At 38.5% G+C, this 12,422-nt stretch overlaps 1 protein-coding gene and 1 long non-coding RNA gene across 2 annotated transcripts in view; both read left to right on the top strand.

The window, feature by feature from the left end:
• Nucleotides 1-12,422, top strand: part of LOC145510940 (uncharacterized) — a 136,583-nt gene that overhangs the window by 82,273 nt on the left and 41,888 nt on the right. The window lies entirely within an intron of this gene.
• On the top strand, nt 7,375-12,057 carry LOC145511086 (uncharacterized). Its single transcript, XR_014057488.1, has 2 exons — nt 7,375-7,863; nt 8,730-12,057. It is a non-coding gene; the product is annotated as an uncharacterized LOC145511086 (long non-coding RNA).

The following is a 12,422-nucleotide window of genomic DNA, read 5'->3' on the forward strand; positions in this document are numbered from 1 at the left end:
CTTGTTATGCATTCTTTCTTCATCTTTTACTCCAGGAAGGTTGAAGTCACCAGAATGAGATGGTTTTTAGCTTTTGGCTAGATCTTTCTGTTGAAGAGCTACAATATCTGCTGGCTTGTGGCTTAATTTGTCACTGTACTGAACTTCAGGACTTTATACAGGGTGTGGCATGTCAGCTCTGAAATGTGTTGTTAGGCCACCTCTATCATGGTTTATTGACTTTTTCAGAGTATTTTTAGATACAGACTCATAACTACTCATCTGTCCTTCTCCATGACTCGCCTGTTACTGGAAGTTCCTCTGATGAGAAGACACACTGAAAAATCCATCATTAAGCTTGAGTGGCAAAGGTCTTTGTAGGAGATTTGCTAATACTAGAAACCAGGTTCACGTCATAAGGAGCGTTTAAATCATCTTAGGTCACATCCTAACTGGTCATTTGATACCATCAGATGCCAAGGTTGCCAAGATTGTGGCCCAGTCTATTGCCCCTGTTAAGTTGTCTACTTTACTGAATGGTATTCTCCTTCTTTTAATTAAGAATATTGTAATACATGGCAACTTAAGCATTTTTGCTTTGAAAAAGATGGAGGCTGAGGCTAAAAGAGTCTCACAGATTTAACAGGAACAGTGCTTTTAACAGGTCTCCCCAGGTGGGCTAGTGGTAAAGGACCCATCTGCCAACGCAGGAGACGTAAGAGACGCAGTTTCGATCTCTGGGTCAGGAAGATCCCCTGAAGGAGGGCATGACAACCCACTCCAGTATTCTTGCCTGGAGAATCTCATAGACAGAGGAGCCTGATGGACTATTCTTTGCGACAAGCTATAGTCCATAGGGTCGCAAAGAGTCGGACACGACTGAAGTGACTTAGCAGGCAGGCAAGTGCTTTTAATAGATATTAGATCTCTGACTCTGAGTTTTTGGTAATCTGAGAGGGTTTGCAAAGTAACTCAGAGGCCAACTCTCTTGATTTAGAGTTTAGAGTACAAAGTTCGGCACAGGTAACTTACTAGCCCAGGGATGGATAAGTTTCAACTTCCATGTCAGATCTAATCAGTTAGGATTTGAACTTTTGGAAGTGATAGGCTTGATATTCTTCAATTGTATCAAGGTCACGTAACTGATCTGTGGTAGAGTCTGAACTGAAATCTAGTTCTTTTGGTTTCTAATCTCGTTTTTATTTCTCCTAGTCATTTTATTACAAACGTCATGAAAACCTTTATATTGAATACATTTTTATAACCTTGTAATCCATTGTGTAGGCATGAAAAGTTAAGACTCTGAAATTTTTATTATATGCAAAGAAAGTGAAAATTATCTTGTTAAAAATATCATGGTTATTATTCAATTTTGAAAATGCAGAAATAATGTGAGAAAGAAAAATGCAGTTTCATATGCACATCTTTTTAAGCATGACCCTTAATTATTAAGCTCTTTTTTACAAAGTGTGCCATCAGCTTTTTAAAGGACACATTTCAACAAGGATTAAATCTTTGGGGAATTAGCCTGAATTATTTATAAGTACAGGCACACCTCAGAGATACTGCAGATTCAGTTCCAGACCACCACAGTAAAGTTAATACCACAATAAAGTGAGTCACACAAATTTTTTTGTTTTCCAGTGCATAAAAAGATGTTTATACTTTACTGCAGTCTGTTAGGGGTGCAATAGCATTATGTCTTTAAAAAGTACATGCTTAATTAAAAAAAAAAAACTTTATTGCTAAAATATGCTAACCATCATCTGATTCTTCAGTGAGTCATGATCTTTTTGCAATAGTAACTTAAAGATCACTGATGGAGTGAAGTACGTCAGAAAGAGAAAACAGATGTTTATTAATGCATACTATAGAATCTAGAAAAATGGCACTGAGGAACCTATTTGCCGGGGAGGAACAGAGACACAGACATAGACAACGGACTTGTAGACACAGCCTGGGAAGGAGAGGGTGGGATGAATTTGAAGCGAGTAGCATTGAAACACACATTACCATGTGTAAAATAGACAGCTAGTGGGAATTTTCTTAATAACATAAGGAGCTCAGTCTGTTGCTCTGTGACAACCTAGAGGTGGAGGATGGGGTGGGAGGTGGGAGGGGGGTCCAGGAAGGAGGGACATATGTATACCTGTGGCTGATTCATGTTGATGTATGGCAGAAACCAACACAACATTCTAAAGCAAGTATCCTCCAATTAAGAATAAATTTTAAAAAATTGACAGGTTAAAGATATCAATTTAAATTCGAATTAAAGTTTTAAAGAATCTAATTCTCACATCTTAAATAATAATAAAAATATGAGTTTGATATGCTAAAGAAGATCACTGATCATAGATCATCATAACAAATACAATAATTAATAACGAAAAGCTTGAAATATTACAAGAATGATTGAAATGTGACACAGACACACAAAGTGAGCAAATGCTGTTGGAAAAATGGTGCTGATACGTTTGCTGGATACAGAGTTGCCATAAGCTTTCAATTTCTAAAAAATTATCTGTAAATCATGGTAAAACAAGGTATGCCTATAGTTGCCAAAACATGCACATATATATGTGTGTGGATAGAAATATATTTGTCAGTACATAAGAGAAATGTTTGTATTGTGATGTTATGGATGATACAATTGTATTTCATACCATGTTTAACCCTGGGGGTGTGGTTTGTATGTTTCCCTGAATAACACTGTTGGCATACAGTAAATATCTAATGAAAATGATAACTCTTTTCCCATATCGTTCTTCCCTAAGTAGAAAAAATTTATTGCAGTGCTCACGTGGTAGAATTTTTAAAGTCTGTTAAGATGCTAAATTAATTTCATGGCATTCCGCTACGGTATTATCCTTCTTAAAATAGAACCAGTCTCTTCCTCCCTGTCTCCCTCTCATGTACACTACACCTTCCTCCAGGCATCTGTCTTTCCTGTGACATGCTCTGTTTTCATCTAATCACTTTAGTAACCAGAGGTACCAAAGTCCTACATTCCACTGAAACCCAGGCTTTAAAGATTATCTGCAGCTGTTCTATTTCTTTTGTGGTTCTCTCTAGCTTGAAAAATTGGGAAATGTCCAAATTAACCATGATCACAACTTTCCGGAGAAGGCAATGGCACCCCACTCCAGTACTCTTGGCTGGAAAATCCCATGGACGGGAGAACCTGGTGGGCTGCAGTCCATGGGGTCTCAAAGAGTCAGACACGACTGAGCAACTTCACTTTCACTTTTCACTTGCATGCATTGGAAAAGGAAATGGCAGCCCACTCCAGTGTTCTTGCCTGGAGAATCCCAGGGACGGGGGAGCCTGCTGGGCTGCTGTCTACCGGATCGCACAGAGTTGGACACAACTGAAGCGTCTTAGCAGCAGCAGCAGCAGCAGCAGCACAACTTTCCAAACTTTTCTGTGTCCTGGCATTTGAGTTCTACTGTGTGTCTAGCCCTGTGTTAATTATTTCGGATATAAACAGTAATTCCTTTTAAACAAGAATACTAAAATATTACTGGAGCTTGCATCCTCTTAAGGCAGGCTCAACACTAACCTGTGCTCACACCTAGGACAAGGTCAAGCTAATCCAGTGTATTTTCAGGGGCTTTCATGTTCACTTTTTTCCAAATATTGTCTCTATTTTCTTTTATTCTTATATACTGTCCTTTATTCTGTAATTATATGCCAGCTTTCTTGTACGAACCAATTGGAGTGCTAAGTCATGGGAAACGCAATCACATAAAAGGGTGTAAGCTGCACATCTGGATGTATAACCAACTCTAGACAGACAGGAGACAGAACAGGTACGGGACTAGGGGTGTAGGCTGTGTGTCAGTCAGTCCTGACGTGAAGCCTTTTCTTTGATACACTGTCACTGAACAAGTTACATCACTTTACTTAGACCACTGTTTCCTCATCTGTACAATGGAAGTAATACTGTCCCATCAACTGTATTGTTAGATTAAAACAAAAGCCTATGAAAAAATTGAGCTACTTGCTTAGTTTTTAGTCAATGCGTGAGAATGTCAGTTAATGTAACAACAAAATGGCAGCGCAGTGGACAACATGAGGAGGCGGGAAGATCACTAAAGCAGCAGCTGAGGACTCTGAAGGCAGATGCGATGGGATCGTACTTTACCGAAGTCCTTCCTGTTCACCTGCTGTTAGTGGAGAGAGCTCAGCAGCTCTGCCTGTTATTACACCCTGCTGGCACCTGCAGCTTCGCTCCCTGTTATTTATAAACATTTTAGCTTGTTTTTCTTTGATGATTTTATAAACAGGGATTCATCCTTGTCAAATTAAGTATTTATTAATTGAAGGTTTCTTCCCTCAGGGAGCTCTTAGGTAGAAATAATATGGACACACAAGAAGTGAAGCACAGAGCTTGTTCTTGAAAGATTATCAGTGTTACAGGCTCCTGGGGAAGGGAATGAACGCATTGGAGATCAAACCTTGTAGGAATGACAACTCTTCTTTTCTTGATGTGGCCATTGAAATAAAATGGCATAAAAGTATGTTTGACATAAGGATTCAGTAAGTTTAATCCTGGAACAGCTACTATAGAAGTCATAATTTAGTCAGATCTTGTTAGTGAGATTTTGGTTTCATAGAAAAAATTTAGTTTTTTTTAGTAAGTATTTGACTCATTTGCCATCAATACTTGAAAGGCAGCTAGAAACTTGGCTTCTTTGCATTCCAATGAGTGGAGCCCAGAACTACCAAGGTAAAGGCTTCCTGCCCCGGTCCCCCAGAAACACACATTTTCTGGCAGCAGATTCTGCACTGAGCTATTTGTGATCATCTACTAAGCAGTTATAATACAATGGCCAAATTACAATATTTATATGTGTAGGTGTTTGTGGGACCAAAATGCAGAGGTACTGGTATGTCCTTATTTTCATGACAATTCTATTTCCATAGAGAAGAGAATCAAAGACATATATAACTAATTTAATTACTGAATGTGTTTGACATTAAAGACTTCTTATTTTTGTTTTTGAAATTTTTGGTCAAAGATGGATTTGAGATGTATTCTTTAATTTCACGTTGAGAATTTGGTTAAATAAAAGATTTTTTGAATATGTGGAAACTCTCCTGAGTTTAATCAACTTACTGATTCACTAGGCATGTGATGATTTTTAAAAAAGGAGAAAAATCTCATTTCCATTCTGCATTATTTAGGCAATCTTTCTCCCTTCTTTTAGGAACATTTGGCTTGAACCTGAGTTGAATAGAGTTTGCTATAATATCACAGTGTTATGGATGTCCTGCTATGTCTCGTTCTAAGTTTTAGACGTATAATAGTGAATGAAACACAAAAAAATCCCTGCTTGCCTAGAGCTTACAGTCAGAAATTAAGCCCTGTTATTAAAATACTGCAATGAGACTAACTGTTTTGGAGCAGTAAAGGGAGATGGGGAGGCTAGAAGCACAGGGAGGTTGCAGTTTGAGATGTGGAGGTCAGCGAAGACCTCGCAGAGAGGGTGACAGTTGAACAAAGACCTGAAGGTGAACGAGAGAGGAAACCACTTGACTCCATGTGTGAGTGAAAGTCGCTCAGTCGTGTTCGACTCTTTGTGACCCCATGGACTATACAGTCCATGGAATTCTCCAGGCCAGAATACTGGAGTGGGTAGCCTTTCCCTTCTCCAGGGGATCTTCCCAACCCAGGGATCAAACCCAGGTATCCCGCATTGCAGGTGGATTCTTTACCAGCTGAGCCACCAGGGAAGCCCACTTGGCTCTGTGGAGCGGGAATATTCTAGGCAGAGGAAGCAGCAAGTGCAGAGACCCTGCAGCGTGAAAGAACAGCAAGGGGCCAGCAAGTGTGGAGGCCGGTGGAGGGGAGCCTGGTTTTGTAGGGCCCTGCATGCCAGTGGAAGGGTTCTGGCTTTTACTCTGACCCGAATGAGAAGCTCTGGAGGGTGTTAGGCAGAGGAGTTCTATGGACTGCTTTAGTTTCAAAGGCTTACTGTGGTTGCTGTGTGTTGAGAACAGATTGCAAGGTGGCAAGGGCAAAAGCAGTGGGATGAGTTACGAGGCAGTTACAATAACCCGGGCACCAGAAGATGGTATCTGTCTACTTACCGTGCATTTAATGCTGTGGGTGTTGTGTACAGACCCTAGGGCAAGAGGCCATTTTGGTTTACTTTTCAGTCTGTGTTTTTTTTCCCCCTTGTGGTTCAGATCTTACATAGAAGAGAAAGAGAAAAATCAATGACTTTTTTTTTTTTTTGGCCATTACTGGTATTAATGTGAATCTTGCATGTTCACAGCAATTGATCGTTTTCAAGCCATCCTTATGAGTCTTGTGCTCACTGTGGCCTGTTGAATGGATGCCAGTTTCCAGGTTTATAAGACATATCAGGGTCACCCAGCTGTCCCTTCTCTTTAGGGGTGTGCATATTGACTTCAGTGAATACATACAAGCTAAGTGATGACCAATAATCATCTATTCTAGCAGGATGGGACTTGGGTACACTTAATGAAATTTACTCAGCTGCTGACTCATTAAAGAGTACACCTGTCATTGGTAGTGGCTGGGTTGTCAAGCTAAAAAACGCTTCTTTGTTATTGGAATTGAATCTATAAATTGTTCCAAGGAGATTCTTTATAAATGAGAACACTCATTTTAGTTTTCTCCTTTTAAGTGTATCTTTTCTTTTAATAGGATTCACATCTCTAAAGATGAAATAGAAGTAAAAGTGTACCCAAACTGGAAGAATGTCCCCCCAGTGCAGGGGGAATTATAATGCCAAAAGATATTTAATTTTTGCTGACTAGCAACACTGGGTACAGTGTTTCCTTGTATATGTCAAAATACTTCAAGCAAGATGGTTTTCTTATATGGAATTTAAATAATGAGGCTCATGACATTTTACTTTAACCCACATTGGATACAATTAAAATATTCAAGTTATATAAAAAAAAATGGCACAGATAACTTTCCTGTAATTTAAATTTAAAATGTGTTTTAAGTGTTTCAGAGAAGATGGGAGATTGTAGAAATTGCTCTATGTTAAAATAGTTGAGAAAGCAGAGTGTGTATTTTGTTTTCAGAAATGTATCATGTACCAGCTGTTGCAAAATTTGAATGGAAAAAAAAACTAAATGGGTAAATATACCTTTGTAGTCAAAGGGAATAATATATCACTTGAATTGTGTTCTTCAATTACCATTTGTCTACAAGATTGAAATTTTGAATGTAACAGCAGTAAAATGCAAAAAAGGCAGGTTAATATAGCGATGTTTATGGGAAAAACTTAAGTGCTCAGGATAGGAATTTGAACTTATGGTTCACACAAGAGTTCTCTGTTACTTTCTAACAAATATGATTATTGAATAGATTAATAGTTTATGTTGAAAACCCTACTTTTTGAATGAGCTCTCATTCGTAATATTGCCCATTAAAGATGTATTTCTTTTTCATTTTTTCAGTTGAAACAGCAATATGTATAAAGTACAGGTGATGTTCTGGCTTTCCATCTGACAAGCTTTTGCAATATGAGACTATGTGGCAGCATAGTGCTTTCAAATGTTCTTTTTAAACTTTTGGTAGGGAATGATTTCTGGGGCAGCTGAGGGATTGGTACCATGGAGAACATTTGAGACACTGGTTTATTGTTATTATTCTCTATTTCTGTTCATTTTTTTGTGGGCCCCACTTCCTGTCCTCCTCTGTACCTTTCCTTTCTCTTGCTGATTTAATTCCTCCACTCAACTGTGTTACCGAGTGCCTACCATATGCCAAGCATTATTCTAGTAGCTAGAAATACACCTACTCGCTCTCTAGAAACTTACTGTCTCGTGAGGGCGCTGAACAATGTACAGCTTAAAGGAGGGAGTGTATTCATTGTGAATAGCTCAAGGCAGGGCATAGTGACAGAGCAGTGTGATATTGTAATGTGCGTGTGTGTGTGTATGTGCACACACGTGCTCATTCATGTCCAACTCTTTGTGACCCCATGGACTGTAGACTGCCAGGCTCCTCTGTCCGTGGGATTTCCCAGGCAAAATATGCTGGAGTGGGTTGCTATTTCCTTCTCCAATTCTACTGGAGGAGACTGGGGGCGGCATAAAGAGGACCACTGACTCCATACGGAAGCTGAACCCTGAATGATAAGGAAGAGCAAGCTATTTTTTCCTTCTTGTGTTATTTTTTTCCTTCATTCTGGCCCACAGATAGATGGGGAAACAATAGAAACAGTGAGAGACTTTATTTTCTTGGGCTCCAAAATCACTGCAGATGGTGATTGCAGCCATGAAATTAAGAGACGCTTGCTTCTTAGAAGAAAACCTAGACAGCATATTAAAAAGCAGAGATATTATTTTGCCGACAAAGGTCCGTCTAGTCAAGGCTATGATTTATCCAATAGACATATATGGATGTCAGAGTTGGACCATAAAGAAGGCTGGGCACCAAAGAACTTTTGAACTGTGGTGTTGGAGAAGACTCTTGAGAGTCCCTTGGACTGCAAGGAGATCCAACCAGTCCATCCTAAAGGAGATCAGTCTGAAATATTCGTTGGAAGGACTGATGGTGAAGCTGAAGCTCCAATACTTTGGCCACCTGATGTGAAGAACTGACTCATTGGAAAAGACCCTGATGCTGGGAAAGATTGAGGGCAGGAGGAGAAGGGGATGACAGAGGATGAGATGATTGGATGGCATCACCGACTCCATGCACATGAGTTTGGGTAAACTCCGGGAGTTGGTGATGGACAGGGAGGCCTGGCGTGCTGCAGTCGGTGGGGTCACAAAGAGTTGGACACGACTGAGCGACTGAACTGAACTGAACTGGCCCACAGACTCACAAGAGCCTGACTGCATCCACTGCTTTCCATGTACCCAGAGTTGAGGCCAATGGCGAGCCAGCCCTCTTCTCTTTCCTCGGGATATGCTGTGGATACAGATGACTGACTGCCCTTCCTTTATATGCCTTCACGTTCTTACTCCCTGTTAAGAATTCACTAATTATTCTGCATTTTAGAAAGTTGCTTTTGTCCTCTCCTACCACCAGCACCTTGCTCAACCCCCCTAGCAACCACGCAGCATGTTGAATTTGCGTCTGTTATAGGCCTTCTCACATTGCCTTGTAATATTTGTTTTCCTACCCTTTCCAAAATGCCATCCCCTCCTGCCCCATTAAAAGCCAGGTAAGCATCATTTCTATTCATCTTTGTATTTCCAGAGGCTTGTGCAGTGTCTGAAACAAATAACTTTCAAAAAGTGTTGTGTTTTTCAACCAAATTAATAGTTTAATTCTATAGTGCTTGCTCTTACAACTGTAACCCACACATATACGCCTTTTCTTCCTAATACCTAGGTGATTAAATGAAAACAAAATGTAAGGGGCTAATTTAAGTAACTTAATGTATTCTTGTCAATTAAGCAAAATGTAAATGTGGTACCTTAATAACTAGTTTCCTCTCTTTTGCTATTTATATTTTTCTCAAAGAGAGTAGCATGCCGAACCACATTTAGAGTTAATCAGGACAAACATGAGAGACATGTATAAAACAGCATCATTATGATGCGCTTGTAGACTGCAGAGTGAAATTAGATAAGTCATTTGAAGATTTGTACGATTCATTATAATGCAGGCGATTATGTGGCTTACCTTAGTTATAATGTAACACTGAGAAGAATGCCATGACCTAAAACAATACTTTATGTGGATAATGTCATCATGCATTTACAACAATCAGTATAGATATTTTCATAGAAAAATTTTGTCATCATGCATTTACAACAATCAGTATAGATATTTTCATAGAAAAATTTTGTCATCATGCATTTACAACAATCAGTATAGATATTTTCAAAGCAACATTTAAAAGGAAAATACATTTTGAATATCTCATTGACCATGCTTTTGTTTGTCTACTCCTAAGATGGAAAGAAATTAATTACAAATTCATTCTTATTTGCCATCTTTTTTTCATTACTTTAAAAAAGTACATGAGTATCATCAGTTTACAGATTAGCAGTGGTTGCCTTTAAACAACACGGCATTTTCCCAGTGTTTCTGGTAAAGTCTTATTACATCTGCATTTCATGTTACTATTTTTAGCCATATAAGTCTTAAAGACTGACTATTATTATGAATTGCTCCCTCAAAGGGGGAAGAATATAGACAACACAAAGGCTTAAGTTTGTTTTTTTGTGAAAATTGCTACATTTAAAGACCATTTTCATATTGTTCTTTCTAAAATGTCAGTTATTATTACTAGATGCTAAAAAGTTGAATTCAAGTGAATATAATGGAAAAAAGGGAAGGAAGTATATGAATATGATTTAATAATTTCCTAACTTCCATTTTCTTCATATATGACAACGAAGCTTACTTAAACGCCTAAGGTTTAGGTTGAAAAATAATTCTTATTATTTAAAAGAGAAACATAACACCATTGTAATTGTACTCTCAAGGTAAATCTCTGGTTTTCTTTTGCTTTTATTTTATTGTTACTTCAAAGGGAATGTTTGCTTAGTAATGAGTTTCTGTCTGTAAATAAGAGCAGTAAATAAGAAGAAAATAGTTTTGAGGCAGAGAATTGCAGTTTCTACTTCCTATTCTAATTCTTTAGTGATAATACATATATCATGAATGTCCTTTATTCTTGATTAAAAAATCTTGATTAAGATGGAATACTTTCTGGTTTTTTACCTCTAAGTATTCTTTAATACGAAAAGTTGACAGTGATGGATTGACTAATATGTAATAAATATAGAATCAGAGGTCTAGAATAATCCTTGAAATAATCACCTTCAACTCCTTGAATCTCAGAAGAAGTACACCTGAGAATCTGAATTCCTAAAGCTCTTTAAAGAATATTTCATTACTTTTTAATTGTGATATATATCATACATACAGATGCACACAGAGGGCTTGGACAGTTTAAAGAATAGCTATAAACTCCTATGGAACCACCATCCAGGCCAAGAAACAGAACATGGCTAGTATCCCAGATATCTGCTCCGTGTGAAATTTCACTCACTTTCTATCAAAACTAGTTCCAGTTGTTTTCAAAGTTTATATTCAAGGATTCCACGTAGAATCATTTTTTTTCCCTCTCCCCTTCTTCAGAGATTTATCACTGAAAAGAGTTAAATGCCATAGAAAGCCTGTCTAGGCAAGAGGTATTTCCATTCCTGTTTCTTTTGAAATGCGTGTAGTGGCTAAAAGTAAAAGTGGAGTCAGTTAGGTAATTGTGCTAGTTGATGCATTTGGTTGGGTAAGCTGGGAGAGAGCCTCTTTCTTTCAGTCTTTAAAGTGCAGAGGCTTAAGATGAAAAGTTACAGATGTTTGGGTGGATGGGATGGAGACTGACATGCTGCTGCTGCTGCTAAGTCGCTTCAATTGTGTCCAACTCTGTGTGACACCATAGACGGAGCCCACCAGGCTCCTCCATCCTGGGGTTCTCCAGAACACTAGAGTGGGTTGCCGTTTCCTTCTCCAATGCATGAAAGTGAAAAGTGAAAGTGAAGTCGCTCAGTCATGTCCGACGTTTAGCGACCCCACGGACTGTAGCCTACCAGGCTCCTCCGTCCATGGAATTTTCCAGGCAAGAGTACTGGAGTGGGGTGCCGTTGCCTTCTCTGTGGATTGACATGAATTAAATACAAATTTCACGGTGATTTAACAAATCCTGTAGAACTGCTATCAGTTGTTGAAATAGCAGAGAGGAAGACAGCTATATACTAGAAGGCAGTTTTCAATTAATCAGGTATCAGACAAATGATGTCACAGTAACACAATCAGGTTTTTTAGAAGGAAAAAAATGCCCACTGCCATTCTTGACTAGACACTAGATCTTTAAATATACAGCTCAGTAGCTCAGTGCTCTGCCCATAAAGCATATTGCTTTTGACAAATACTGCATTGTGTTCAAACTTATTTCTTATTCTGCTTTCTTACACTGGGCCGTTTGTTTGGTTTTCTTTTACTGTATTTTGAATTATTAATCACTGAGCAGATACTTTATTCCTGTAAAAGGAATTATAAACATCATCGAAATGGTGCCAGGGATGAAAGAGCAGATGGGTGCTGGTTTTGCAGATTAAAAAAAGAAATTATTCCCTCAGGGAGAGCTGTTGGCAAAGTATAACAATCTGTAATTAGATTACTGGAACAGAAAGAAAAAAGGAAGAAAAGAAGCAAATTAGCCATATGCAGGTCTACGAAAATTTTTCTACCAAGAGGAGAAAACATTGCTTTTAAATATGTGTATTTATTAAAATTACAGTGTAACGAGTAATTCCCTTGTTAAATTTAAAATTATACCTCTCCCACGTCATTCTTTGCTTTCATTCTCCCTTGTTCACTTCTCTGACTCTGTAGCGGATCTGTTTAATAATCATTGCTGCCGGGATAAAGCTGTCATCAGCCAGCGAGGTGACAATTCACTAAGAGAGATGTTTTGGCATTCCAAGACTTA

This window comes from Giraffa tippelskirchi, chromosome 6 (assembly GCF_054371585.1).
Source record: "Giraffa tippelskirchi isolate mGirTip1 chromosome 6, T2T-mGirTip1v1.2.pri, whole genome shotgun sequence".
Taxonomy (NCBI): Eukaryota; Metazoa; Chordata; class Mammalia; order Artiodactyla; family Giraffidae; genus Giraffa; species Giraffa tippelskirchi.